The sequence below is a fragment of the Pavona decussata genome, unplaced genomic scaffold (assembly GCF_977016875.1).
Source record: "Pavona decussata unplaced genomic scaffold, jaPavDecu1.1 SCAFFOLD_244, whole genome shotgun sequence".
NCBI classification, from domain to species: domain Eukaryota; kingdom Metazoa; phylum Cnidaria; class Anthozoa; order Scleractinia; family Agariciidae; genus Pavona; species Pavona decussata.
The window spans coordinates 1,281,711-1,309,707 of record NW_028145649.1 but is presented as its reverse complement, the minus strand read 5'-3'; the positions used below and the strand labels follow the sequence as shown (position 1 = coordinate 1,309,707).

Genomic DNA, 27,997 nt, shown 5'->3' with positions numbered 1-27,997 from the left:
TGAACAACTACCAAGCATTAACCACTTTTATTTTTACGCATACAGACAATGTAATGACAGAGATCCACATAAAATACTTGTACGATTATCCGATCAGCTTGTTTCCTAGATTCGCTTGTTTACATAACATCACGATTTAAACAAGAGGAATTTCGATGAGATTTACTGACTTATTTAACTGGAAGATTCAACAGATAATAAATTCTTAAAGGCCATCCATAATTTTACGTTATCCAAACATCCCTTCCGTGTAGCCTGAAGAAAAATGACATCCCCACTCATCGGGCACCTTCTCCAGCATCGCAAACGCAACAGGCAAATTTTCCTGGATGTTTGAAGACATTGGCAGTGGGTCTGACGAAAGCAAAAACATGGAGAGTGATCATGAGTGTGCTGCATTGATATTTCAATTTTAATGTCATGGTGTTCAACTCCTGGTTCTAAGACTACTAATTATTGTCCTATTTAAGTACAAGAGCGCTTTTCAATTGAGTGTCCAAACTAATTTCACGTTTGCTTTGGTTTTGCTTTACTTCGCTCTGTAATGGGTCAGCAAAAAAACGTGCCACCTTCTCAACCAATCAGCAGCAAAACCAAAACCAAACATGCCTTGCTCGAACGCGTTTTCCCGCGTTTGGCGTCGGTAACATACATTTCCTCCGATTTCTGACTGGTTTATTGCGCTTTTTGTGTCTGTTGTGATTGGCCAGGGTAATTACTTTGGTTTTGGTTTTACGACACTGAAATGAAAACCGTTCAAATTAAACCGCACTACTTTTTGTCTTGAGAAGTGCATTGAACAGGGTAAGAAAAATTAAACACTTTGGTTTAAAGGAAGTTAACAGTTTAATGAAGAGCGCTACAAACACCAACCCAATTTCTGCGGATCTCCCTCTCCTCCCCACTACCCCCCCCCCCCCCCCTCCCTTTGCTCTCGCAGGATAGAAGGCAACCAAACCGACGAAATGCACGGTGTGAAATCTACATGCGCAATATGGTTTGAAATTAAACTGGTTGAGATGCATCCACCCTGGATGTATTCACAGTTCCGTAAAGTGTGAATGGCTCTGAGGAATTGTGTTCAAAACAGGTGGCAAATGATGTTGAGAGCGAATCGTTTAAAGGGGATGAGCGGACTGGTGCTTGTTTTGTGGTACTAAGCTGTTAAGACTGTGGATGACATTTTTGTGTTTTCTTCAGTTGACTTCAATCTTGACTTGCTTCGCCTCCAGCAGTCAAAACTGCATATGCCATCTTACAACTGCATCTCAACAAAACTCTAAACTAACTCCGACTATTCTCAACTAACTAGAATCTTGAATGTTTACAATGATTTAGAAATCTTTGGGTTAAACGATCGAAGTAAACCGAAATATGCTTACACGGCCATACACTGATTCCAATAACGGGTATCCAATGAAAACTCGGACAGAACAACAGTTTTAAAAAACAGAATATTCAAATACAATGATGTAAGCCAATTGGTCGACAAGAACTCCCAAGCATGTCTATTTAGAGAACTAACGCTAATTAAAAGACCTAAATAAAAAACCAACAAGACGACAACCTAGAAAACGTTTATGTAGGATATTACCCAAGATAGACCTTGAACTAAGTACACCTAATGCTTCAGAGAGCAAATTAAACTTATTGTTATTCTTGTTATTCTTTTTCTTCTTCTTGTTCTTCTTCTTCTTGTTGTTGTTCTTCTTCTCCTTGTTCTCCTTCTTCTTCTTGTTCTCCTTCTTCTTCTTGTTCTTCTTGTTCTTCTTGTTCTTGTTCTTCTTGTTCTTCTTCTTCTTCTTCTTCTTCTTCTTCTTCTTCTTCTTCTTCTTATTATTATTATTATTATTATCATTATCAATATTATTATTATTATTATTATTATTATTGTTATTGTTATTGTTATTGTTATTGTTATTGTTATTGTTATTGTTATTGTTATTGTTATTGTTATTGTTATTATTATTATTATTATTATTATTATTATTATTATTATTATTATTATTATTATTTCGTATCGATAGAAAACTAACTCCTGGACTTTTCGTAAAACAAGCAACAGCTAGTAAATTCTAGAAATAAAATTTGAGTCTCTCAAACGTTCTTCTACTTAAATTTTCAGCATTTGAACAAATCAATATCTATTCCAATTTCTAAAGACCGGCAGAAAGCGACCTAGGAACAGAGGAAAAATTTGACGTATTTTGCATGAATTAATGTAAGTTCTCGTTCGGTTGCCCTGCATGTTTGGATCACAAGATCGACATAAGAAAGTTACAGTTACAGGCTGTTACGTCACACCACGAATATAACTCAACCAAATAAGGAAATTCTATTTATTTAATATAGACACAGTAGGCATTCTGTTTATCTCGTGCCAAGATCTTCTCATTCCTCGGTAGAGAACATCTGGTAAAATCCGTTTTCATGAGTCAGGAATGTGACACACAGCACAACTGCATATGCTCAATTTTTGTAGCAAAAACACTTTGCCCAAGAATTGCCTAAGATGGATTTTCAAGATCAATTTATAGCTATAAATTTCGGTAATATTTCACTCAACGTATTAAAAAAGATCAACGAAAGAAAAAACGCACCGCTTCAGTTTTGTTGACGATGGTGGCCAAAGTTCGCGCGCTTTATAATTATTGCCCAACAAAAATTTTCACAAATAATTGAATAGTTTCGACAAACATACAGCAAAATCTCCGTGATAGAGACCTTTTTAAAAGGCCCGTTTAGTTACCGGGAATGGCTTTAATTTGTCAGTTGCTCTTTAACAGAACAAGAGGTGAAATGCAAAGTAAAGAAAAAGCGTCGGAAAGCCACATGCAAAACAAATTGGCAGTCTTAAATATGAACTTATAATTTAAAATAAGCCAATGTTAGGGACATGGCTCTATTCAGTGTATCCACCTTTCAGGACGCACGCGTATACTAAATGCTATTTGAAATTATCGACTTTCAACTAACAGTATTGTTGGTTTTAATTTCGGGATACAACTTAGACGAGCGCTAGCTATTGCCCTGGAATAACTGCCAAACACTTCATTTTATTACTACTTTTTCTCTCTATTCCCACTCATCTAATCAGTCGAGAAAACCAGACAAGAAATATTCAAGACAAATATTTTGAATATGGTTCTTTTTTTCTTTTCTTTTTTTTTTTTTTTTGCTCAGGACAATTTTCGGACCATACGTTAATCTGTTTAGATTCTTTAGTTGACATTTCTGGTCGCAGAAAACTTTTAGGAAACAGAGACCGTTCTAATTGAACTAACGAAGGTGCCGTCGGCTTTTTGAGCATCCTGACGTTTTTAAAATTGTTTTCTAAGTCACGTTTTTCGTTCCTTGACAAAAAAGAACTACTTTTCCTATGCCACTATCCTTTTAGGTACAAGAACGTGAAGCAAAGAAGTAAAGTTTTACTTTACTGCGTGTACAATCAAAATTTCCAGAGCAATTCGTTCCTGACAAAAAAATATAATATTTCTTTTACCTTTGTCATCGTTTGATGCGCAATGCTCCTCCATCGCTTGGGATGGGGCGTTGTCCTGCGCGAAAGAAATATTGAAAATGTTATTAGCGGTAAATACCTTATAACGAGAAGAGAAGGTGAAAGTTATCTCTTTAAACAGAGGAGACTTTTTGAGAAGTTGAATGTATTTACATTAACAAATAATATGTACCTCGCCTTTCATAGCCATTATATTGTTGCACAGCGCACGACTCTGGAGAAACCGTCAGTGGTGGTTGTCTGTTTCAAGCTGAACACTACTGCCTGAACTTTAAAAGAAGCAAGAAAATTTGTTTACAAGTGAGTGTACAGTAGTGAGATCAAATTTCGTGTTATTTGTCATGTCATGAGACTCACTGTGTCCCAATTTTCTTGCTTGTGATGTTCTGATCAGTACGTCTGTTTCACATGCCCAGAACATGATCACAGTTTCTTTTAGATCGACTTAGATTAAGAAACTCATTAAGACGTAACAGTGATCAGCATCAAATTTCTCCTTGTAATATCAATGGTTTTCAACCCCTGAGGTCATGAGAATTAATGATATGATCACCCAAGGCGTTTTTCTTCATATTTGAATAACTTCTCCCAAAGTAATTTCATAAGAAAGGTATAGGAGAATTTGTTCTTTAATATAAGGGCTTCAGGGGTTATGCTCGCCTTTTTGTATGCTCAAACGTCTATTTTCATTCGAACTAAATCACCAAGAAACGTGTGATAAGAATACAAGAAATTTTGTTTGAAACGTGCTTTGTCCTTTGGTGAAAAAAGAACAACAGCTTGCACACTCCTACACCAATTTTGACGAAGGTTTAAATTTAGTCTTGCATCACGTCAATACACTTTCATTGTCCATTTGACGTTGTTCTTCTGGCTCAGAACAAAAATAAAATTCTAATATAATAACGTTTTAAAGTAGTCGTGAGGTCTGACATTTCAAATCATTTAGTTAAATTATTATCACGTTTTAATTTTGCAACAGAACAAATACAATGAAAGGTACATCATCCGGCCTCGGATCAAAGTATTTGTTACCACCTATCTAGATGAGACGCCATGGCAACATTTTGCATGTTGCTGACAGCGAGTGAACTTGATTCAGCACTAGAAAACACTGCAAATTGATGTAAAATGGAGTGCTGCGTCGCAAATGATCCCTGACGTCAAATGATCACCAAATATTGTGAAGTATTACTTAACACATTTCAACACTTGCCAGCTATCGTCATGGTGCACTGAATATTCGTCGTCTGTAGTCAACAGGTTTCCTGCGATAAACGCAATTTCGTTTATCGGGGAGAAAAATGAGAAAATTAAGATCACCCCCAGCTTTTCTGCAATAAAACTGTGCTTTGTTATCAATGAATTGAAAAATAAAACAATTACCTTGCTCAATATTGCAGAATATCTCCTGATTTTAGCCAACTCGTCCTACGGCCTTGTCGGCTAAATATCAGGCCAAATATTCCGCGTGATTTGGCAGTCGCATGACCAAATTTGCATTGTTCAGATGATGATGAAACTACGATCATGTTCTGGGCATGTGAAATAGACGTACTGATCACAACAATACAAGCAAGAAAATTGTGACACAGTAAATAGTAAGTTAGGCTCGATTTCCGCCGCTCTCTCGAGTCCGGTCTTTGTTCCTCCCCGAGAGAGAGTCTTTTCGGGGGAGGAGCGCGGGCTCGTTTCTCGAACAGCGGCTGGAAATCGAGCCTAATAGTAAGTCTCATGACATGAAAACGACTAGAAGTCGTTCGTATGATAAGAAAAAGCTACGTGTGCTTTCGAAAATATATTTCAGAGTAGTTTTGGGGAATTGAAATAGTATATTTAGAAAATATATTTCAGAGTTGTTTTTTAGAATTAGTCCTCACAGTGGAAAGAATGCCTCGGCAAAACGTTCAAACATTGTAAGTTGTAAATCAAAACCGCTATGTGTTGTCCAGAAATGATTGGATATGCTACTGAACGCTTTAACAGTAGCACTAGGGTGGAGATTCCAACCATTTACACAGAACATCCGGGAACACTGCCAATGATACAGGCTTTCCCCGTGAAAGCGGTTCGGCTAGTCCCTTTGTTACGTAACTGAAGGTTTTTTTTACTCCACAGCGCGCGCATTAATTGGCTAATTCATGGTCACGTGTTCAGTTGAACGAAAAAGTAGATTTCAACCATTTGCACTGAAAGTCCGGGAACACTGCCAATGATACGGGCTTTCCCCGTGAAAGCGGTTCAGCTAGTCCGATCATTACGTAGCTAAAGGTTTTTTCCCTCCACAGCGCGCGTACTCAATAGCTAATTCATGGTCACATGTATAATGGCACGAGGGTGGAGAGTTTAACCAGTTACACTGAACATTCTGATGGAATGGAACACTGCCAATTTTAAAATTAAGTTATGGTGCAGTTCATTTAATTTAAATGTTTCTAAACCAAATCCAGGAAGAAAAGTTTATTCACCACCTAAGTAATGATAAAAGAAAAAATTGCTCCCTGCTTAGAATAAAATTTCCAAATTGTAAAACAACGTAAATCGAAAGTGGTAAATTTACCTTTAGTTATCAACTCCGTTGATAAACCGACATAAAATTAAAACGGTCAATTGTCCCCCCACCTTCCATGGCAGCTTTGATATTTTGATACTTAAGGTAAGTGAGCCAATCGGAATACTCTTTTCGACTGAGTATTAAAAAAATAAACCTCGGTAAGAGATTATTAATATAACGTTTCTTTTGTACATAAACTGTAAATGGGTGTTGGTTCCAATTGCCAATATATATATGAAAATCGTAGTTTGAACAGCGAATGAAAGAATTAATAAGTGAGAAACCATTGCAGGTATGTGCACAACTTTGGATATAAAGCAGCTACGAGCAGAAAGCCTGAAAACAATTTCAAGCTTGAACGGGATTCTAATCTATGACCTCTGCGATACTGGTGCAATGCTCTACCAACTGAGCCAATTATATGTAGCCATATTTACTTTGGTGAACGAAAATTACAAACCACACACTGATTTTTTTTTTTCTGAAAAATGAGTGATTTCGATGGAAAAGCAAAACCTACAACTATTTTAGTTCCTAAACTATTTATTCATTCAACAGATAACCAGATAAACGTTTGGTTTGGTACTGATAGTTAAAATTTTAGACAGGTTTTAAATAGCCTACTTTGAAAATGAGTGATGGCCTGGGTCGAGAGTAACTGCCCAAGCGATTGTGGGATTGTTTTGGGGGGATGCTGAATGCGATGATAATAGCCAACGTCCCCCCCCCCCCACCCCCCGCAAACCTTCCCACAATCGCTTGGGCAGCTAATTTCGGCCCAGGCTATCACTCTTTTTCAAAGTGGGCTAATCTAGGCACTTTTTGTACATCGCGGAAAACTGATAAGAATCTAAGTATACTCGTAATACTAATATATTATTTACTTTCAAATAATTAAACCTATCCTCCTAACAGATATTAAGATTGCAGTTTTAATGCTATGGAACCAGGACAACGTCCTTTGTTTTCCTGGGCCCGGTTGTTCGAAAGCCGATTAACGCTAATCCACGATTAAAAGTTAACCAAGGTTTTCATCTCCCTCTTTAAAACTGCTTTTAAAGGCTAATATTTAGATAATGCTAACGAAAATTCTAAAACAAAACTAAGAGTCAAATTTTTTTTTAAAGAATCTTTATTGATTATTAATAATAATAATTTCATCGGGCATTGCGGCGTATTTTGCGAGCTAAAATGAAGAATTCAGCGGGCTAAAATAATATATCTTAGCCCGCTGCTCTGAGCCAATAAGAAAGAAGAAAATAACGTAGCCAGCCAATCAGAACTGGAAGCCATTCAACTGTTCGCGCCGCTTACTTGCTTGTTTGACTGGAAGCGCTGCCATCTGCAGAGAGATTGTTTTTAGCTACAAAATCGATGGAAAACCTAACGAAGAAGCAAATTCTCAGTCGTCTGAGCTAGATGAAGAGGACTTTAATACAGAAATTCCTGGGCGATGGTGGAAATAATGCCTGTAGTTGCTCCAGGGCCGGAGGCGAGGCGAGAGTAGTCTTCTTCGAGCGAAACCGCTCAGTCAATCAGTCAAGTTAAGCAATTGCACAATTAATTTTAACAGTCGTAAGTGACTATTTCTTCGCTGTTTACAAAATTCTGTTATTTTCCTTTTGAAAACTTAGAGCCAAAGATTTTTTTGACAAATTTTGCGGTGTTCTGCCAAAGCTTTAATTTTTTGTGACAACGAAAGTTTTTGTATAATGAAATGAACGCCGACGCGATTCCGGCAGCGTTTACAGAAGATATCGCGATCACTAACTGTACTTTCTTTGATTCCTTTTGTGAATGCCCTCTGAAATTATTATAATAGTAATAGAGTTGATGTTCTTGGGCGTAAATAAGTTTTTGGCCCTTCTCAGAACTCATTTGAGCCCGAGTCGGGCCAAAAACATATTTACGCCCGCGAACATCAACTCTTATATAGACTTTAATCAAAGTTCACGCTAATCCAGGGTTATCTTCGTAACTGCTTACGCCAGACCTTCAGCCCAGTCACATTCACAACCTAGGGGGCGGGAAGAAGAGAGACCCTGGGAACTAGGTTGTCACATTCAGTATTTTAACGTCTAACGATAGCAGCTACGCCAGAGGTTAAATTTTATGCAACTCATCCCTGATGTTTAGTCTCATCCACATACATTGGCATAAACGACAAACTTGTTATAAATAAAAGTGCTCTATAAATTGCAATGTCGGAGACCCATGGGCAGATAGTGAGGACGAGAAAAGAGTCGAAACGGGCGTGAAAAAAAATTGACGAAGAAATTTTTTCCCGCCCATTTCAGTTGTCTTTTAAAGGCTGGTTACACGTGCGACGCAAACGGAGGCGCAAGCAGAATGAGATACACATCCGCATTTCAGTATCCCAAGATGGCGGCAATCTTGTTCCCACACTCTGCTTTACCCTGGACCAGCAGTCGTGAAACGAGGACTCTCGGAACGAGACAAGTAAAGACGGCAGAGGAGGACGCCATCTTGGTTTAAGCTTAAACCTTAAATGCATGCGAGAATGAGTACTTTTTTATCTTACTTTGGCGTTTTCCCTTGCGTTTCCTCGGGTGGCATGTGTAAAACGCAAACGCAAGCGCAAGGAAATGAAAATTTTTCCATTTCTTGCGTTGGCCCTTGTGCTTGCGTTTGCATTTGCATTGTAGTTGTTCACACGTGTGTATGCTTGTGATTGTGCTTGTGCTTGCGCTAGCGTTTGCGTTGCCCGTGTGAACCAACCTTTGCTCGTCCCCACTATAAATATAAATTGAAATGGCTTGGCAACTTTGCTGTTCTCAGGAAATTTAGCATGGTGTGTTGAATATTTTTTTTTTTTTAAGAAATGACATGCCAATGGGTGCGCGTGCAACTTTTGATGATACGAGATGGACAGTGTAAATCGCGTTAGATCAACCTACAAGAATTTGTGATTTAGGTACAGACAAAGAAAACACGTCTCGAGTTGCAGAATGTTCTCGTAGCCAACATCGAGAAATTTTGCATAAATTGAGGTGAAAGATTATGTCAATTATGAGCCTTGTTAAGCTTAAGAATATTTCGTGCCATCAACTGAGTTGATTTAAAAGTAATTTGGTCACCGTAAACAGATTCGAGTGCTAACGTTTCAGTTTCCAATCAAATTTCTGGCATGTCCCTTACTTACTAATAACCTGAATTTAAAGAAAATATTAAACGACCATTTTTGAAGGCAGTGAAAATGAATATGACACCAACAGAAAGAGAATGGTAACGAAGCTGTTGGTTGGTTTGAATTATGGAGAACATTCTTTAAAATAAAATAAAAAATGACTTCTATAAAATAATTGGCAAGAAAAACCGTAAATTCTGTACAAAACATTGAATTACACAAGTCATGCAGTCCTTGCCACCAAAGATACGTTATGGCTTGAAAAATCTTTACGCAAAATTCTATATCCTTGGCTCAGCTGTTTCATTCTTAGTCATTCAATTAATATTAAATACACCCGAAACTTAATTCAGACTTGGTACCTTAAAAGATAGAGCGGTTTCCAATTCAGTGTCGTAAAATCAAAACCGTCGTAAAACTGCTCTAAATAAACTTGCGGTAACGGCTAATTCAAGATCTAAATAATTTACCGCTCCATCTCACTGGATCGTGATAGGTGGAAGACGCTAATTGGAATTGAAGGCTCGTTGCAGATTAACTGTAGGAAAGAAGGGTCAAATCCAGGGGTACCGGAGAACTCACCCATACGCAGATGACACTCAACTGTACATATCCTTCTCACCATTAACCCTGAGGCTAGCTTGGCTGATGCTTTGCGTGCTATGGAGAGCTGTATTAAAGATATTAGGATCTGGATGACCGTTGACAAGTTGACTTCGATTTCTAAGTCTTTGTATTTGTTGAGCTTTCCTTGGTTTTGACTGATGTGTTGGAGTCGAGGGGTGTAGTCATGTCAATGAGAAGGCCTTCTTGTTCTTCAGCACAATGTCTGGCCTATTAGCTCGATGGTCCTGTCAGTGTAAATGGGCATATCCCACAAAGTAGTGACGTTGTCCCTCTCGGTGACAGCTTTGGGTTCATGCTCATACCATCGTTCCTTCAACTCAATACCAAACTCTTTGCAGAACTTCCAGTGCATGTGTGCAGGCGCCTTGTTGAGACAAAGGATGTATTCAGATTAAAGGTTTCTACTTGATGGAGGGGACCCGAGGTCATCACGACAAAGATTGACAGCACACGATCAGAGAGAATCAAGAACAGAATCAGAAACGAGTACAGGGAGAAGGACAGAGAAGTCAAGAGAAGCGTGAGAGAAGACAAGAGGAGATGGATGGCGGAGAAAGCAGAAAGAGCGCAGAACGCAGCAGAAAATGAAAGATCCAAGCAGCTGTACGACATCATAAAGCAGCTGACAGGCCAGAACAACAGGCAAGCAGCGGCGGTGAAGAACAAGGATGGAGAGCTGCTGAAAAACAAGGAAGAAAGACTAGCCAGGTGGAAAGAACACTTTGGAGAAGTACTGAACAGAGACACGCCAGAATCACCACCAGAAGATGAAAACTTAGAAGTAGAAGAGCTGGACATTTCAGTCGAGGCGCCGACCTTGGAAAAAAATCAGAGCAGCAATGAAAGCCCTCAAGAACGGGAACGCACCAGGAGTAGACCAGATCACAGCAGAGATGCTAAAAGCAGGCCCAGGGCAGACCAGTAAGGAGCTCAAACACATTTTCGACCTGATATGGACAGAAGAAAAAGTTCCAAAGCAGCGGACCAAAGGACTCATATGCAAGATCCCCAAAAAGGGAAACCTTCAGGACTGTGGCAACTGGAGGGGAGTGACCCTGCTAACTCTAGCAAGCAAGGTCTTCAGCAAGATCCTAGTCAACAGAATCCAGGCAGGGACTGACCACGCTCTTAGAAAAGAGCAAGCAGGATTCCGGAGAGGCAGGGGAACTGTAGAACAGATCTTCGTCCTCAGAAACATTCTGGAGCAGGCGAATGAATGGAATGCTACACTGTACATCCAGTACGTTGATTTTGCAAAAGCATTCGACTCCGTGCATAGAGAAAGCCTTTGGATCATCATAAAAAAAGTATGGAATCCCTCAGAAACTCATCCAGATGGTGAAGACTCTTTACGAGAACTTCCAACGCGCGGTTTTTGACGACAACGAGACGACAGACTTCTTCCCAGTGGTGACTGGTGTGAAGCAGGGTTGATGCATGTTGGGATTTCTGTTTCTCTTTGTGATCGACTGGGTGACGCGGCAGACGGTGGAAGGGGAGAAAACCGGGATTCGATGGAACTTCACAACAGTACTTGAGGACTTCGATTTCGCAGACGACATAGCCCTTTTGTCATCAACCCTGAACCACCTACAATCGAAAACAAACAAACAGAGGAGAACAGCAGTAGCCAGCGCATCGTTCAGAAGACCCAACTACATCTGCAAGCAACAGACATTAGCAGAAAGACCAAAGCCTCCCTCTTTAAGAGCCTAGTCTTATCACTCTTACTGTGCGGATGCGAGACATGGAAACTGACCAAAGGAGAGGAAGAAAAACTTGACATCTTTTAAACAAAATACCTCAGAAAGATCTTCAGAATCCGATGGCAGCAGCACATCTCAAACAAGACGGTTCTCGAAACGGTAGAAGCGGAGAAGATCAGCGATGAAGTGAAAAGAAGGAGATGGAACTGGATCGGCCATGTGCTGAAGAAGGAACCAACAGACGACTGCGCTGTGACCCTAGGGTGGACTCTGGAGGGAAGATGGAAGAGAGGCCGCCCCAAAACAACATGGCGACGCATGGTGAAGGTGGAGCGGAACGGCACAGGCTGGAGCTCTTGGAGTGCGGCGCGCTGTGCCGCCTCAGACCGACTCAGTAGAAGGCTGATGTCTAAGCCTTATGTGCCTTCTGGCACTGAGAGATTTAAGGATAAAAGGTTGTTTCCTATATACGCTTGTTTAGATAACATCACGATTTAAACAAGAGCAATTTCGATGAGATTTACTGACTTATTTTACTGGACGATTTAACCGGGAATATAAATTCTTATGGGGCAGTAATAATTTTATTTTATCCAAGTAAGCCTTCCGTCATATCCGTGATGATAATAGTGTAAGAATGACATCTCCACTTGTCAGGCACCTTCTCCAGCATCGCAAATGCAACAGGCAAATTTTCCTGGATGTTTGAGGGCATTGGCAGTGGGCCTGACGAAAGCAAAAAGACGGAGAATGATCATGAGTGTGCTGCATTGATTTTTCAATATTAATACCATGACCAGTGCAACTCCTGCTTCTAAGACAACTAATTGTTGTCCTATAAGAGCGCTTTTTAATTGAGTGTCCAAACTAATTTCACGTTTGCTTTGGTTTTGCTTTACTTCGCTCTGTAATTGGCCAGCAAAACACGCTCCACGTTCCACCAATTGTATCTCAACAAACTGTCAACTAACTCTGACTATTCTAAACTAACTAGAATCTTGAATGATTACAATGATTTAGAAATCTTTGGGTTAAACGATCGAAGTAAACCGAAATATGTTTACATTGCACCTCCGTTTGCGTCGCACGTGTGAACCAGCCTTAAAAAGACGACTGAAATGGGAGGGAAAAAATGTCTCCATCAATTTTTTTCACGCTCGTTTCGACTCTTTTCTCGTCCTCACTATCTGCCCATGGGTCTCCGACGTTGCAATTTATAGAGCACATTTACTTGTAACAAGTTTGTCCCTAGTTTATGCTAATGTAAGTGAATGAGACTAAACATCAGGGATGAGTTGCATAAAATTTAACGTCGGGCGTAACTGCTATCGTCAGACGTTAAAATACTGAATGTGACTGGGCTGAAGGTCTGGCGTCAGCAGTTACGCCCGACGTTAAATTTTATGCAACTCACCCAGGACCCAGTAGTTCAAAGGCAGGTTAAGATAACCCTGGATTAGCGTGAACTTTGATTTAAGTCTAATTAATAATCAATAAAGATCCTTTGAAAAAATTTGACTCTTAGTTTTGTTTTAGAATTCTCTTCAGTTTAGCATTATCTAAATATCACATGGTGTTAAAACTGAATAATAATAACACCCAATTTGTACTGATTGGATCTCGTCAGCAACTTAACAAAGTCAGACTTGATCATATCACCATTGGCAATGCTAGTATTTATGTTGTTACATCTGTTAGGAGTTTAAGGGCACATTTTGATTCAAACCCTGGTATCATAAATCATATAAATGCAATATGAAAATCATGCCTTTACCATCTTCACAATATATGGTGCATTAGGAAGTTTCTGTCCTTAGACAGTGCTAAAGCGCTAGTTAAATCTGTCATTATGGCGCAAATTGATTATTGCAATAGCCTACTAGTTGGAGTCCCAAATGTACACTTGTCAAAGTTACAACGGCTCCCGAACGTTGGAGTCATGAGAATGGTCACGTTATCTCCAATATAAACACATATCACAGCAATCTTGTTTAATCTACATTGGCGATGATAATAGCCAACGTTCCATCCAAACCTTCCCACAATCGCTTGGGCGGCTACTCTCGGCCCAGGCTATCATTCTTTTTCAAAGTGGGCTGATCTAGTCACGTTTTGTAAATCGCGGAAAACTGATAAGAATCTAAGTATACTCTTAATACTAATATAACAATAGAGTTGATGTTCGCGGGCGTAAATATGTTTTGATCCGACTCAGGCTCATTTTATTATTTCCACCATAGCTCACGAGTTTCTGTATAAAAGTCATACAAAATACTTTGGCTAGTGGTCAGTTATAGAGTAGACCACAAAATAAGCCTTTCGTGCCTTCCGTGATAATTACACTGTGAGAATGACATCTCCACTTGTCGGGCACCTTCTCCAGCATCGCAAATGCAACAGGCAAATCCTGGATGCTTGAAAGCATTAGCAGTGGGCCTGACGTAAGCAAAAAGATGGAGAGTGATCATGCGTGTGCTGCATTAATTTTTCAATTTTAATGTCATGATGTGCAACTCCTGGTTCTAAGACTACTAATTATTGCCCTATTAAAGTATAAGAGCGGTTTTCAATTGAGTGTCCAAAGTAATTTCACGTTTCCTATGGTGTTGCTTTACTTCGCTTTGTAATGGGCCAGCGAAATACGTGACACCTTGTCAACCAATCAGCAACAAAACCGAAACCAAGCAGGCCTTCCTCGCACGCTGTTTCCATCGTTTGGCGTCGGTTACATATATTTCCTTCGATTTCTGATTATTTCATTGCGCTTTTTGCGTCAGTTGTGATTGGCCAGAGTAATTATTTTGGTTTGGGTTTTATGACACTCAAATGAAAACCGTTCTAATAAAACACTACTTTGTGTCTACCGAAGTGCATTGATTAACATCGTGAATTGAAGCCTTTCCTTAGGTCTAAGGGCCTAATGTGAACAGGGTAGGAAAAATTAAACACTTTGGTTTGAAGGAAGTTAACAGTTTAATAAAGAGCGCTATAAACACCAACCCAATTTCTGCGGATCCCCCTCTCCTCCCCACCCCCCCCCCCCCCTCCCTTTCCTCTCGCAGGATAGCATGCAACCAAAACAACAAAAGGCACTGTGCAAAATTTGCATGCGCAAAATGGTTTGAAATTAAACTGGTAGAAATGCATCCACCCTGGATGGATTCACAGTTCCTTAAAGTGTGGATGACTTTGATGAATTGTGTTCAAAAAAGGCAGCAATTGATGTTGAGGGCGAATCGTTTAAAAGGAGATGAGCGAACTCGTGTTTGTCTTGAGATACCAAGCTGTTAAGACCGTCGATGAAATTTTTGTGTTTTCTCCAGCCGACTTCAATCTTGACTTGCTCCGCTTCTATCGGTCAAAGTTGCACATGCCATCTTACTATTGCATCTCAACAAACTCTCAACTAACTCCGACTATTCTCAATTAACTAGAATCTTGAATGATTCCAATGATTTAGAAATCCTTGGGTTAAATGATCGAAGTAAACCGAAATATGCTTACACGGCCATAACGGGTATCCAATAACGGGTATCCAATGAAAACTCGAACAAAACAACAGTTTTAAAAGACAGAATATTCAAATACAATGATGCAAGCCAGTTGGCCCAAGCATGTCTATTTTGAGAACTAACGCTAATTAAAAGACCTAAATAATAAACCAACAAGACGACAACCTACAAAACGTTTATGTAGGATATTAACCAAGACTTTGAATTAAGTGCACCTAATGCTTCAGAGAGAAAAAAAAACTTCTAATTATTATTATTTCGTGTCGATGGAAAACTAATTCCTTTCGTTTACGAAGAGGCAAATGTGTCGTTAAAAATTCGAAAAAGGGTTAGCCTAGTTTTCGTAAAACAAACAACAGCTAGAAAGTTCTAAAAATAAAATATGAGTCTCTCAAACGTTCTTCCACTTAAATTTTAAGCATCGGAACAAATCAATATCTATTCCAATTATACAAATATGTCTTTTTTAAAGAGACACAGGAAAAATTTGACGTATTTTGCATGAATTAATGCAAGTTCTCGTTCGGTTCCTCTGCATGTTTGGATCACAAGATCAACATGACGGTCACAAGCTGTTACATCACACCACTAATATAACTCAACCAAATAAGGAAATTTTATTCCCTATCTATAGTTGCAGTGGGCATTCAGTTAATCTCGTACCCAGATCTTCTCATTCTTCGGTACAGAACATCTGGTAAAATCCGTTTTCATGTGTCAGGACTGTGACAAAGGACAAGTGCATATGCTCAACATTTGTACATAGACACTTTGCCCAAGAATTGCCTAAGACGGATTTTCAAGATCAATTTATTGCTTTAAATTTTGGTAATATTTTACTCAACGTATTAAAAAAGATCAACGATTTTAAGTTTCTGAGAAAGGAAAAAAGGCGCCACTTCAGTTTTGTTGACAATGGTGGCCAAAGTTCGCGCGCTTTATAATTATTGCCAAACAAAAATTTTCACAAATAATTGAATAGTTTCGACAAACATACAGCACAATCTCCGTGATAGAGCCCATTTTAAGGCCCGTTTAGTTACCGGGAATGGCTTTAATTTGTCAGTTGCTCTTTAACAGAACAAGAGGTGAAGATAAACCGTCAGAAAGCCACATGCAAAACAAATTGACAGTCTTAAATATGAACTTATAATTTAAAATAAGCCAATGTTAGGGACAGGGCTCTATTCAGTGTATCCACCTTTCAGGACGCAAGCGTATACTAAATACTGTTTGAGAATTATCGACTTTCAACTAACAGTATTGTTGGTTTTTATTTTGGGATACAACTTAGACGAGCGCTAGCTATGGTCCTGGAATAATTGCCGAACACTTCATTTTATTACTACTTTTTCTCTCTATTCCCACTCAACTAATCAGTCGAGAAAACCAGACAAGAAATATTCAAGACAAATATTTTGAATATGGTTTCGTTTTTGTTTTTTTTTTTTTTTTTTTTCTCAGGACAATTGTTGGACCATACGTTAATCTGTATAGATTCTTTAGTTGACCGATTTCTGGTGGCAGAAAACTTTTAGGAAACAGAGACCGTTCTAACTGAACTAATGAAGTTTCCGTCGGTTTTCGAGCATCCTGCAGTTTAAAATTGTTTCCTTAGTCACGTTTTTCGTTCCTTGACAAAAAAGAACTATTTTTCCCATGCTACTATCCTCTTAGGTACAAAAACGCCGAAGCAAAGAAGTCAAGTTTTACTTTACCGTTCAATCAAAATTTCCAGAGCGATTCGTTCCTGACAAAAAACTAAAATTTTTCCTTTACCTTCGTCATCAGTTGATTCGCAATGCTCCTCCATCACTTGGGGTGGCGTGTTGTCCTGCGCAAAAGAAATATTGAAAATGTTCTCGGAGGTAAATACCTTGTGACGAGAAAAGAAGGTTAAGGTTGTCTCTTTAAACAGAGGAGACTTTTCATGTGTTTACATTGACAAACAATATGTACCTCGCCTTTCATAGCCATTGCAGCACAGCGCACGACTCTAGAGAAAACGTCAGTGTTGGTTGTCTGTTTCAAGCTGAGCACTACTGCCTGAACCTTAAAAGAAGCAAGAAAATTTATTTAGATGTAAGTGTACAGTAGTGAGATCAAATTTCGTGTTATCTGTCATGTCATGAGACTCACTGTGTCACAATTTTCTTGCTTGTGATGTTGTGATCAGTGCGTCTATTTCACATGCCCAGAACATGATCACAGTCTCTTTTAGATCGACCCAAATTAAGTAACCCTTTAAGACGTAACAGTGATCAGCATTAAATTTCTCCTTGTAATATCAATGGTTTTTCAACCCCTGAGGTCATAAGAATTAAGGATATGATCACCCAAGGCGTTTTTCTTGATATTTGAATACCGTCTCCGTTGTAATTTCATAAGAAAAGTATAGCGAGGGCGGTAAAACATAACACCGATGCGAGGCGCGGGAAAAGATGACGTGTCAAAACCCGCTTGGAAACATGACACTGGTGTCAAGCGCGTGAAAACATGGCGTGCCAAAAGCGCTTGAAAACATGACACTGGTGTCAGGCGTGTGAAAACATGACACTGGTGCCAAGCGCGGGGAAACATGGCAACAGTGCCAAGCGCGGGAAAACATGACACCGGCGCCAAGCGCGAGAAAACATGACACTGATGCCAAAAACGCGGAAAACCGCCCGTTAACCGTTGGTTAACGCTAAACGAGGGAGCCTGTTGTTGTTGTTGTTGTTGTTGTTAAACACTGTTTTCGTGAAAATGTAAATAATCGGCGCCATTCGCTTGAAGTGGACGGTGAGACTCAATTACAAGATGTAAAAATTTATGATTCTACTATGTGCACATGTCAGGGATAAACGGTTTGTTGAGACGAGTGTCGTATGGGGGCCCGATACAATAGAGTCAAAAATCTAGCAACATTGTTTATTTCTTCTGTTAAACCTTGATGTAGTAGTCAGTTTTAAGTGCTCCAAGAGAAACGTTGGTGCCAAGAATTGCAATTCATCATGGCGGAAGAGAAGAAAGATAAGCGACACCGAGGGCGATATTGCGTTCCTAGCGTCCGTAACAAAGAGAGTTGCCAGAATCGATCGTTCACAGAATTGCTAGACATGCTTTTCTCTTTCTCCGATCCACTTTGGCGGAAGGAACGGAATGAAAGTAAACAAACTTTTGGCACCAACGTGACGTTATAACTTGGAATTCAGCATAAAACTCGACCCAGTCCTCTGACCATTTTTGAGAGCAAAATAGGCTAACTTTGAGCGTTCGTAAAATCCACAATTTTCAGGCCCCACCACTTTAAAACGTCGGAATCGTATATTTCAAAGTGAAAATTTTGTAACCACACAAAACCAATTTTCGCTTCATAGGCACTTTAACCAATTATGGATAAAATATTGTATCGCGTGTTCCCAGATCGTTTGTGGCATTTAAAGGACACATTTGTGAAAGCTAATAAAGGTGCTTGAGCCTGAAATTGAAGTAAGAGAAAGTTTTGGGAAAGAAAAGTTTATTTCCCAAATTTTCTTGTTGTTGTTGGTTTTAAGAAAATGCAAGCTTGCCTTTTTGTTCTTTTTCGCATTTTAAACGACTAATTTGCTCCTTCGAAAACTAAAGGAATTAGTTTTTTCAATGTTGGTGCCCTTACTTTACAAGTTGGAAACCGGCAACTGGGAGCTGGTCACTAGGAACTTCCATCCCCAGTTCAAAATATATGTTTCATATATTTACATTTATTTATTCATCCTTCACGGGTATATTACGAACTCACAATACGACCAGCTCCCAGTTGGCTTGATAGCTCAGTTGGTACAACACTGCACCGGCATCGCAGAAGTCATGGGTTCGAATCCCGTTCAAGCCTAAATTTTTTCAGGCCTTTCTTTAGCAACTGCTTAAGTTGCAAACTAACTGCGAGCATCTTTCTTCAATTTGATCTTTCATCCGCGGTTCAAAATATATGTTTCATATATTTACATTCAATGAATGAATATCTAGTTAAGTCGTAAGCATTATGTAGCGCAATACAATTTATCACAAAATCTATTTATAGGCTTGTGCCGGTTATGGTAAAGGGGAAATAAATAAATTTAACTTTTTGTTAGGACTGGACTAGAGAGTTTTATTGCAGGTTTAAGCTGACGTCATCTAAGTGAAAATCCGTCTAGTCAATGATAAAGAATTAATGTCACTGTAGCTGCTCCGTCAACAAGCCATAGTCGTTGTTTAAACTTTAATGATTTCTTGTAGATTTATCCAGATCGCCCTGCATATATAGAAATATTTGAACAATTGCGTGACAGATATAATTTAATTATCATATGTTTTCTACAGACCGCAAGGGATTCTTTTCGTTTCCATCTCTGTTCTATCATCACTTCTTAAGTAAGTCTTTCAAGCTTTCAAGGTAACTTCCAACCCAGTTTGAACGGAATCTGGATGATTCTAACTGACTCAACTGTAATTGCAAAGTAAAGGGATACTTTCTGATGTACAATTTGAACAGGGGTTCGTGTCCACACGTATCCGGAAATTTTTTTTCCCGCAAATATTTTTTTGCGGATGCGAAAATTTTCGCGTCCACACGCAGCATATTCGAATCGTTTTCAGCCGTCCACACGTATCCGATTGTATCCGGAAATTTTCTGATTTGCTCTAGTTCCCAGTTCTAAAATTCTCTCTCCATTCTTCTTCGATCGTTGTGCCACTGATAAAATTGTCCCACTATGCGCTTGTCCTTCCTGGTCGCATCCAGAATAACAATCTCAAAACATCCTGTCGATCTCTAATGTATTGGTTGTGTGAATTTATCACAGCTGCATTTATCTGAACGCATGATATCAAACTAGAAATCAGAGCAACTAACAAAGAAGCTACAACCCGGCTTGCTGTACGCCATGTTTGTTTATAATGCTCGCCGTGAAGACTGGATCCAAGAGAATGACGAAAGCGTATTCAAAAATTTCCGGATACGACCGTCCACACGTATACGTATTCGTATCGGATAAAAAAATTTCCACTCTGGAGAGCGTTTTCAAAAATTTCCGGATACGGCCGGAAAATACGCTGGATACGTGTGGACACAAGCCGTATTCGTAAAAAAAAATTTGCGTTTTCACAAATTTCCGGATACGTGTGAACGACGCCTCAGTCAGTAAGATTCATGCAAGAAATTAAAAACGTTTAAACTTCTTTAGGTCTGCTTTCTTTTTTCACCAATAAGGGTTATATCAGTTACTTTATGTAGAAACTTTCAGTAAATATGAACCACTACCAAGCATTACTGAACCACTTTTATTTTTAGGCATGCAAACAACGTAATGACAGAGATCCACAAAACACTTGTACGATTATCCGATCAGCTTGTTTCCTATATACGTTTGTTTAGATAACATCGCGATTTAAAAAAGAGCAATTTCGATGAGATTTACTGACTTATTTTACTGCACGATTCAACCGGGATTATAAATTCTGATAGGGCAGTCATAATTTTATGTTATTGAAATATGCTTTCCGCAGTAGATCCATCCGTTACAAAAATACTGTAAGAATGACATCTGCACTTGTCGGGCACCTTCTCCAGCATCGCAAATGCAACAGGCAAATTTTCCTGGATGTTTGAAGGCACTAACAGTGGGCCTGAAGAAAACAAAAAGATGGAGAGTGATCATGAGTGTGCTGCATTGATTTTTCAATTTTAATGTCGTGTTGTTCAACTCCAGGTTCTAAGATTAACAAGAATTGTCCTATCAGAGCAGTTTTCGATTGAGTGTCGAAGTAATTCACGTTTATTCTTTATTCGTTCAGCTTTATTGTTCAATTAATTAAATAACAGCAAATTATATGAGAGAAAGAAATATGAAAAGAAAGACCAAAAGGGTTCGCGCGAACGGGATATGATACCCATACGTGGCGCAAACCCAACCTAAGAAAAATCAAGTTAAAATTACAAATGAGAACACTAATAGAAAATAGGAAGATTACGAACGGTGAGCACGAACAGTCACGGGAGAGGAACCAGGTGCAAGGCATATCTATGTCAAAGGTGATATCTAATAAAGTAAAATAGGTAGAAAATTTTTGAAACTACTTAGAATAACGGGTATCCAATGAAAATTCGAACAGAACAACAGTTTAAAGAAACAGACTGTTCAAATACAATGATGCAAGCCAATTGGTCGGCAAGAACTCCCGAGCATGTCTATTTAGGGAACAAACGCTAATTAAAAGACCTAAATAATAAACCAACCAGACGACAACCTACAAAACGTACGTTTATGTAGGATAACCTAGACTGTGAATTAAGTGCACCCAATGCGGTTCATTTAGGTCGATATCTGTTCGGAAGCGGCCTCAATCGATTCAGAAATTGGGATTTAGTCGTAAAGAAATGAAATCCACCAGTTTGTTTAGTAAAATGTTTGCTGAAATTTCGTATCGATGGCAAACTAATTCCTTTCCTTCGAAGGGGCAAATGTGTCGTTAAAAATGCGAAAAAGGTTTCGCCTGGACTTTTCGTAAAATAGTCAGTAGCTAGTAAATTCGAGAAATAAAATTTGAGTCTCTCAATTTGTCTACAACTTAAATTTTCAGCATCGCAACAAATCAATGTCTATTCCAATTACACAAATATGTCTTTAAAAGCCTGGCAGCAGGCGACCTGAGAACACAGGAAAAATTTGACGTATTTTGCTTGAATTAATGTAAGTTCTCGTTCGGTTACCCTGCATGTTCAGATCACAAGATCAACATGACGGTCGCAAGCTCTTACATCACGCCACTAAACAGGGGCACCCAACGGATCGTTTCGGTAAATTATCTGTTCGGAAGGCCCTTAATCCCCTACAATTTTCTGAAGGGAATTTTCACTTCGAACTTTCGTGATATGGGAAATTTAAGGCCTAGTGTTTTCGGATTGACAAAAATGTCGTTTCAGGTACCGAAAAAAGGTCAGCTAAGATTTTCGGAAAGGAAACAAGACCTAAGGTTTTCGGGAAATGAACAAAATTGTCCTAGTAGTTTCGAAAAGACTCAAGTGGCCCTAGAATGACCGAAGAGATAAAAATATAGCGCGGCCTAAAATGAACCTACAGAGCTTAGAGGCACTCCAGATAGCCTAAAATAGCGTTTCAAAGGATCTGAGAGAAAACTGTCGTTGGGTGCCCCTGACTAAAATAACTCAACTAAAAAATGAAATTCTATTTCCTAACTATAGACACAGTAGGCATTCTGTTAATCTCGTACCCGGATCTTTTCATTAATTGTTCGGTAGAGGACATCTGGTAAAATCCGTTTTCATGTGTCAGAATGTAACATGCAGCACAACTGCATATAATCAATATTTGTACAAAAAGACTTTGCCCAAGAATTGCCTAGGATCGATTTTCAAGATCAATTTATTACTATAAATTTCGGTAATACTTCACTCACCATATTAAAAAAGATCAACGATTTTATGGGAACGAAGAAAGGCACCGCTTCAGTTTTGTTGACAATCGTGGCCAAAGTTCGCGCGCTATATTAGAGACATTTAGCACCAGGGTTTTTGCGTTAACGGCAAACCGGAAACGGCAGTTTCAGATTAGGCGTTTAGTGTTTGACGTTTATGGCTTCTACCCCTTTAACTACACCTCTCTCTTGAAGTGGCCGCCATATTGAACTTGCGAACAGCAGTAGTGCTGTTTTTCATACAGCAACATAAAGATTCATGTTCGCTCTTTTGCGTTAGTTTACACCTAAACATCAACATAAAGACTTGCTACTTATAAATCTGACATTTTTACGTTTCAAAAAAATGAAAAGTACGACTCAAATCGCTGAGGTAAACGACTTACGCGTGAAAACCTACCTCTCCACGTTGAAAACCGCAAACGTAACGTCAGAGCCTTGTCACGTGATCTCTAGCCGTTCGCCGCCTGAGGTTTTTGCCGAAAAGCCCGGTGCTGAATGTCTCTAATGCCACGTTTTTCGTTCCTTGACGAAAAGGAACTATTTTTCCCATGCTACTTTCCTTTTAGGTACAGAACGCCGAAGCCAGGAAGTCAAGTTTTACTTTACTGTACAATCAAAATTTCTGGAGCGATGCTACTTTCCTTTTAGGTACAGAACGCCGAAGCCAAGAAGTCAAGTTTTACTTTACTGTACAATCAAAATTTCTGGAGCGATTCGTTCCTGACAAAAACTATAATATTTCCTTTACCTTCGTCATGGTTTGATTCGCAATGCTCATCTATCGCTTGGGGTGGGGCGTTGTCCTACGCAAAAGAAATATTGAAAATGTTATTAGAGGTAAACTTCTTGTAACGAGAAAAGAAGGTGAAAGTTGTCTCTTTAAACAGAAGAGACTTTTTGAGAAGTTGAATATATTTACATTAATGAACAATATGGTACCTCGCTTTTCATAGACATTGTAGCACAGCTCACGACTCTGGAGAAAACGTCAGTGTTGGTTGTCTGTCTAAAGCTGAACACTATTGCCTGAAGCAAGAAAATTTGTTTAGAAGTAAGTGTACAGTAGTGAGATCAAATTTCGTGTTATTTGTCATGTCATGAGACTCACTGTGTCACAATTTTCTTGCTTCTGATGTTGTGATCAGTACGTCTATTTCACATGCCCAGCACATGATCACAGTTTCTTTTAGATCGACCCAAATTAAGTAACCCTTTAAGACGTAACAGTGATCGGCATCAAATTTCTCCTTGTAATAGCAATGGTTCAGTTTCAACCCCTAAAGTCGTAAGAATTAAGGATATGATCACCCAAGGGACAAGATAGGAAGCCAAGCGCAGGAAAACATAACGCCGATGCCAGGAAAACATGACGTGTCAAAAAACCGCTTGAAAACATGACACTGGTGTCAAGCGCGTGAAAACATGATGTGCCAATTTATTATTTATCTTCTGGAAAGCTAAAACATGCCAACTTCAACTTTGGTTTTGGTCAAAAACAAAACTATACAAAAACAAATACAAAAAGCTTGCATGACTGTTATATGAATATTTCTCTCTGGATTAGATGCGCGTGGAGTGCCGGTAATTACTTTTCAAATTAATATATATCCCGTAATACCACTTAAGCAGTTAATTGCGCTTATGTTTTTGTTGATTTGAGCTGATGAAAAATACAATACCCCCAAACATCCCTGTGTTGTTTTCGCGACCCAAAAAAATCCCGGCATCTTTCGTAGACCCAAAAAATCCCTTTTGGCTAAAATGTCAGACCCAAAAAAATCCTTCGGACCCCCCCGTTATTAAAATAAGTGAGTGGGGTCCCTGGGCTGTTGTTGTTGTTTGTGTTTTAGAACACTGTTTTCGTGAAAATGTAAATAACCGCGCAGTACAATTTGTTATTGCGGGCTCAAGGAGAGACCGCAACCCTACTTTGGACGCAAGATCTCGATCTTGGATCAAAATTGTTCTACCAAAACCGATCGATAAATTCTCGTAAACCAATCACAATCCATTTCCACACGAACAAGCATATCAGTTTTAAAAAAGATGGCCGCCGCGTCGGCCAGTGTACTCGATTTTCAAAGCCAAAGTTTCGTATCATTGGAGTGTTAACGTACATTCAAGAGATTGAATTCAATTCTCGCTATGATGTCAAAAGAAGAGCAGCAAGCGATGAAACTTTGTTCCGACCAACTTCATTTGAGATTCGATGCGAACCGACAGTGGAATCGTAGATTATATAAACATCTACCAATCCATGTTCTATTCACCTGAATACTCTACAAATATGGCAAATATAGGACTTTGGTTGGGCGTTTGCTTCACAATTTCGTCACATGAATGTCGCAATGGGACTCGACATGTGCGACAGCAATATCACTGGATTCCAAAGCGCAATCGCTTCTAAAAAATCTTCGCTGCGCAAGAATGAAGATTGTACTTGAATCTTTCGAATGAAAACTTTGGTAAAAGCTTTTCCTAATTTAAAAACGCACAACGTTTTCGGTAGAATTCGGCAAGGAACCGGGGAAACTTTAACGTGGCTATCGCTTGCCTTTGAGCAGACTTTGAAAGCCGCCTTGAATGTTTACACTCTTCGGCGTAGCGTTACAAATTTGCATAAATAATAATAATAATAATAATAATAATAATAATAATAATAATAATAATAATACTGTAATAATATCGAGATCATCTCAAGAGGCAATGTCACGTTTTCTTCATTTTCTATCAACTAATTTTAAATTGTAACGGTGTCTTCCTCTGACAGATGACTGGAAAACCTGTCCACTAAACCCAGTAATAAACAGTGAAGGAAGCGAAACTAAAAGATTGCGACTTTTTCGGCCGCTGTTTCACAAGCTGAGAATGGAAACGCGTGATCGCTACCAGTACGCTGCACAAAACTATGCTTGATTGTACTTTAATCTTTCAAATCAAAACATCGAAAACAGCGTTTCCTTGATTAAAAAACGCACAATAGTTTCGGGTGTAATCGGACGTTTCAACCCATCGAATCTCGGATGTAAATGACAACAAACCCTAAGATTGCGCAGTACGCTATACGGACTGGCTTCAACAGAGCCATGCAGGTTTTTTAATCTAACTACCCAACGCGATGGCCAACCAATTTCAACGCTCAACAAAAGTTTTATTGAAAATCCCTCGACTCAAAAGTGTTCTAGCCCGCACTTCCTAACCATTGGTTATTTCTAGTCTCAGAATCTATTTATAGGCTTGTGCTGGTTATGGTAAATGGGAAATAAATAAATTTAACTTTTTGTTAAGACTGGACTAGAGAGTTGTATTGCAGCTTCCAGATGACGTCATCTAAGTTAAAATCCGTCTAGTCAATGATGAAGCATCAATGTCACTGTAGCTGCTCCGTCAACAAGCCGTGCTCGTTGTTTAAACTTTAATGATTTCTTGTAGATTTATACAGTTCGTCCTGCATATATGGAAATATCTGAACAATCGCGTGACAGAAATAATTTAAATATCATATGTTTTCTGCAGACCGCAAGGAATTATTTTTGTTTTCCATTTCTGCTTGATCATCACTTCTTATGTAAGTCTATCAAGATTTCAAGGTAACTTCCAAAAACCTTTTGAACGGGATCTGGATGATTCTAACTGACTCAACTGTAATTGCAAAGTAAAGGGATACTTTCTGTGCACAACAGTTTGAACAGGTGTTCATCCATTCTCAGTCATTAAGGTTCAAGCAAGAAATTAAAACTTTTAGACTTCTTGCGGTCTGCTTTCTTTTATCACCAATAAGGGTTATATAAGTTACTTTATGAAGAAACTTTTAGTAAATATGAACCGACTACCAAGCATTAACCACTTTTATTTTTACGCATCGAGACAATGTAATGACAGAGATCCACATAAAAATTAATACATCTGCGATTGTCCGATCAGCTTGTTTCTTATAGAGCCGTGTCGACAAAGGTTGTCCAAAAAAAGCGTTAAAGCGTTCGCCACAATGCCGAAAGGTAGTCTGGGAAATACCCAATAAATTTTAATAAAAGCTCAGAACCCATATTGCCCGCCATCTCAAAATCCATATTGCCTGCCATCTCTAAATCCATATTGCCCGCCATCTCAAAATCCATATTGCCTGCCATCTCAAGTTATTGATTAAATTCAGAAAAATGTGATGCTTTCGTAAGCTTTGTACATGCTGCATGTAGAAGCTGTCCTTGACTGGGCCATCAAGCTCTATCTTTTACTAACAAACTCTGTTCAGATTGTAGAGTGACATTTAACACTTACAAACAGGTAGATAGTTACTTAAACACATTTATTATATGGCAAGGTAGTCTTGAGGTATATCCGCGCGTTCTGATTGGTTCTTTCTTGGTCAGGATTTTACCATACGGACCGTTTCCATGGAAACGGTCATAAGCCGCGTATTTTTGTTTGCGACCGCAGCGGCAAATTTGAAAATTTGCAGCTAAAACTGCGAAAAGAAAACCTGAAAATACTTTCATTCTTCATAAAGAAACTACCCAAAAGTCTGATTCCAACATGGATGAAGAAAAATATCATTTACAAAGCAAATTTTACTATCCCGAAGATCTAGAAACCTCTAAAGCAGGCATCAGCGAAAGCCAGGAAGCCATTGACGATTTTATAAACAAACAGAAAAGTGAAAACACAAAAGGGAGACGTCTACTGATATGAACACTCTACTCCGTTTTATTGGAGCTAATCAAATGGCTTGAACAGTCAAACAATTGAAAGCCTACCTGCGTCCGAGCTTGACCACCTTTTGTCAATTTTTTTTTATGAACTTACGCAGGAAAAATAGTGAATACGAGCCAGCAACATTTTCCAGTTTTCAGCGCAATATACAGCGATACTTATCTGAGAAGAAATATCCATTCAACATACTCAAGGATAATGAGTTCTAGCTGCTAGTTCTAGCACAACAGAACAAACAAGCTGCAAGCCGCGCAGGCGATTGACGAAAACGAAAAAGAGACAAAGAATTCGGCGACTCCAATTCAGTTGCACTTCAAAGAACTGTGTGGTGGTTTTTATTCCTACACTTGGGTTTGCGAGCCAGAGATGAGAGCAATGAGGACGATTGACTTAATGCTGCTTCTTTAAAGTGGAATATGATTTTCACAGCAACCTTTTCTTGATCCGTACTTTGTGATGCGCTAGTAAATTTTCTGGGATCGACGAAACCCTTTTGTGAGTTTCAAAAACAAACCGCTGCGTTCGGTTCGTACTGCCACGACCTCGGGCCAATATTCCCCAGTACGGCCCTCGCGCTCGGTTAGTAAGAGGTTAATAAATTGCGGTAAGTGTTCTGAGTCAATATTTTTGGGTTTTCTTTACAATTACCGTGAGTGTATTCAATTTGACATGGGTATTTAATTGTGAAATGCATATCACTTTATTTCCAGAGCATAAAATAGGAATTCAGTAAAAATACGTCTTCTTCGGGGAAAGAAAGTGAAGTGAAAAATTAACTGC

The 27,997-nt window shown here is 39.0% G+C and overlaps 1 long non-coding RNA gene across 12 annotated transcripts; it reads right to left on the bottom strand.

The window, feature by feature from the left end:
* Positions 1–12: 12 nt before the first annotated feature.
* LOC146457330 (uncharacterized) lies at positions 13–23,627 on the bottom strand. 12 transcript variants are annotated; one of them, XR_014858526.1, is made up of 4 exons: positions 23,612–23,627; positions 3,693–3,789; positions 3,503–3,557; positions 13–354 (listed from the first exon to the last, which is right to left on the bottom strand). It is a non-coding gene; the product is annotated as an uncharacterized LOC146457330 (long non-coding RNA). The 12 variants fall into 12 exon arrangements; XR_014858525.1 differs by lacking the exon at positions 23,612–23,627 and adding an exon at positions 4,907–4,964; XR_014858517.1 differs by lacking the exons at positions 13–354; positions 3,503–3,557; positions 3,693–3,789; positions 23,612–23,627 and adding exons at positions 13,751–13,929; positions 20,631–20,695; positions 23,256–23,310; positions 23,447–23,592.
* Positions 23,628–27,997: the final 4,370 nt, after the last annotated feature.